Here is a 3,341-nt window from a genome sequence, read left to right as displayed (position 1 = left end):
TGTTCCCGAAAGAACAGTTACCATGGATGACCATGCAGCTTTGCTAGAAATGAAATGATAATTAAATGGACACCCTAGCTGCAAACAGGCGTTGATGTACTTCATTGGGGACATGTTGAAAATGTGTGCCCCGACCGGGACTCGAACCCGGATCTCACGGGAAGCGTGCAAGGGATAAGTCCCTGCAGACGCACTACCCTCTGTGCCCGCGGTGGCTCAGATGGATAGAGCGTCTGCCATGTAAGCAGGAGATCCCGGGTTCGAGTCCCGGTCGGGGCACACATTTTCAACATGTCCCCAATGAAGTACATCAACGCCTGTTTGCAGCTAGGGTGTCCATTTAATTATCATTTCATTTCTAGCAAAGCTGCATGGTCATCCACGGTAACTGTTCTTTCGGGAACAGACACTACCGTCATATATAGTTATGGCTTCCCGGCCATTGACCATCTTGTGCGAACGTATACGCTATGCCCGAACTCGTACGGGACTTGGTAGATTAATCTGCCACGAGTAATGAGTATGATGGGCAAACATCTATTAGGCGCACTACGAATGTAGTGGTGTGGACATGTTGGGAATGTGGATCTCACGGGGAGCGTGCAAGGATAAGTCCCTGCAGACGCACTATTCTCTGTGCCCGCAGTGGCTCAGATGGATAGAGCGTCTGCCATGTAAGCAGGAGATCCTGGGTTCGAGTCCCGGTCGGGGCACACATTTTCAACATGTCCCCAATGAAGTACATCAACGCCTGTTTGCAGCTAGGGTGTCCATTTAATTATCATTTCATTTCTCCAAGTTAAGTTTTCGTTCTGCCTTCGAGCGACCTGGCGTCACTCCTCGCTAATTAATTCTGGTGCTAATTATGTTTACTTGGGTATTTATTATACTTATTAAACATAACAGTTGGTAGAGCACTTGCCCGCGAAAGGCAAAGGTCCCGAGTTCGAGTCTCGGTCGGGCACACAGTTTTAATCTGCCAGGAAGTTTCATATCAGCGCACACTCCGCTGCAGAGTGAAAATCTCATTCCAATTGTGAAAGGTTGTTTATGTGCCACTCTTAGGGAGACTTTGCGCTGACTAATTGTGTTACTGGGCCTTGGAGCCCAAGTTTGAAACCATAGTAAGCCTTAGTGATATTGATTGACTCTTGAGTGTGAAACAAGTGCCTTTATACTAACTTCATCCTGCTATTTATTGGGTGCATCTCTGGCATGTTTTTGAGAACATCAGTTCTCTGTGTCCGAAGACTAGTCAGAAATATTGTGTGTTAATTTTAGACGTCAGGCCCATAATTGTCAGTGGTTTTAAAATTTTCTTATATATGAGATAGATTTAGATTCGTAAAAAGACATTGTAGCAGATTCAGTAAATTCTTGTGACTTACTATTATTATTACCTAAAGTAATCAGGATTAAGAGATTGTTGTTTTAAAGGAATCTGTTTATATGATTGTTAAATAAAACGAGTGATAACAAAAGGGGTCCAGTTCTTCCTATTTGTTTCTCTATTCCCTAAAAGAGAAACGGTTTCAGTGCCGTCCACTGTTTTCTGCCACAACCTGAAATCGAGAAACAGCGTGCTCTTCAAGAGATGTTTCTCTGAGGTCACCTTCAGTATGCGTTGCGCAATGCACGCCTTTCAATTCAGCTACGTTTGTATCTGGAGCTCTCAACACATCTTTCAGGCAACCCCATAGCCAGAAGTTACACGGATTAAGATGAGATGATCTGGAGGGACAGACTGTAGGGAAATTACGGCTGATAATTCTAGCAGTTCCGAACTGTCTGTGCAGTAGCCGCTTCACTGTCTGTACAATGTGCGTAGGAGCGCTATCTTGCCTAGAAATGATCCTAACCACATATCCACGCTGTTGAAGGGTTGCAATGACGTTGGAGCGCAAAACACTCTTTATGCGTTTACCACTGACGCTACAGGTAACAGAATCTGTAGGACTTATCGTCTTGAAAAAAATATTGTCCTACGATAAACGATGCCGTCAACCCGCCCCACATAATCAAATGGTTGAAATGGCTCTGAGCACTATGGGACTTAACTTCTGTGGTCATCAGTCCCCTTGAACATAGAACTACTTAAACCTAACCACCCTAAGGACATCACACGCATCCATGCCCGAGGCAAGATTCGAACCTGCGACCGTAGCGATCGCACGGTTCCAGACTGCAGCGCCTAGAACCGCTCGGCCACAGCGGCCGGCGACATACAATCACCTTTGCGGAATGAAGCGGTACAGGTTGATGTCTGTGTGGATTTTCCGTTCCTCATGTTCTGCAAATCCGCGTACTGAAATGTCCCCTTGGAAATAGGCTTCGTCTGTCCACAGAATATTCCACGACCATTCATTGTCTACTTCATTCAAACAGTCACCGTTCCTGTAAAAGACTTTACCAGCATCGCGTGATCGTTCCTGGAGACAGTCATGCTGGGCGTCTCGGACGCAAACTGACGAGCAGCCGTATGCTGCGCTTCTGGTGTACGTATTCTGATGCTTACAGCGCCATCTATTGGTGAAATTTCCGTTAAATTTATTTTTGTTCCATGACCTTTCCCCTTGCATCAATAATACGCTGTTCAAATTTGACGTCATTCTGAGCAATGATTCTGTTTCTACAGCGGTGTGAAACTCGAACTTTAATTGAGACCATCCTGTTTACTGATGGAAATGGAAAGACTTACACTATGAATGACTATACCGAACGCTGCCTAAGTTCTTCTAAAGTATTTCCATGTCTATTCGATACATCTGTTGAAATTTCTTCCTAATGCGACTTTATTTTCAGTATATTGAGCACGTAAAATAAATGACTACTGTTTATGAACATTGGTGCGAGTACAGGATGGTTATTGAGTCTGTGTAACGTACCTAAAATGTAGGCGGAGGTAACTGTGAGAGTTTCACCACAGACCCTCTGGGACACAGTACTGACAGCAGGGTTGAGGTCTCGAGTTACCACTGACATCGTACCACAGAAAACGAAGACTTGCATGGTGTAAGCCGAAGTCAACTGGGACCTTGAGTGGCATTCTCTGCTGTTCAGTAAGGCGTCTCACTTTTGTTTGTCGCTGTCAGCTCGACAGAGCACATGCCCATGACGACCTGATCTAAAGGGCGGTTCTCGAGAATCTTACCTATCCAACGCCTTGAATCATGATGCGGAGTGCTATTCAGCATGATGAAAGGAGTGACTCGGTAATTGCTGAAGCTAGGATGAAAGGTCACTGAGCCGTGGCGGGGTTGCTGGTGTCATCTTACGAATTCTTGGCGCCACTACCTCGATCTGTCATGTGATGTTCCTCTGGTTTGAGGCCACCAAGATCT

At 45.4% G+C, this 3,341-nt stretch overlaps 1 non-coding gene across 1 annotated transcript; it reads left to right on the top strand.

Annotated features, from left to right (window-relative positions):
• The first annotated feature begins 204 nt into the window (after window positions 1-204).
• On the top strand, window positions 205-279 carry Trnat-ugu (transfer RNA threonine (anticodon UGU)). Its single transcript has one exon. It is a non-coding gene; the product is annotated as a tRNA-Thr (tRNA).
• Window positions 280-3,341: the final 3,062 nt, after the last annotated feature.

Source organism: Schistocerca nitens, chromosome 1 (genome assembly GCF_023898315.1).
Source record: "Schistocerca nitens isolate TAMUIC-IGC-003100 chromosome 1, iqSchNite1.1, whole genome shotgun sequence".
Lineage (NCBI taxonomy): Eukaryota > Metazoa > Arthropoda > Insecta > Orthoptera > Acrididae > Schistocerca > Schistocerca nitens.
The sequence above is the reverse complement of the archived record's forward strand: the minus strand, read 5'-3'. Positions and strand labels throughout refer to the sequence as shown.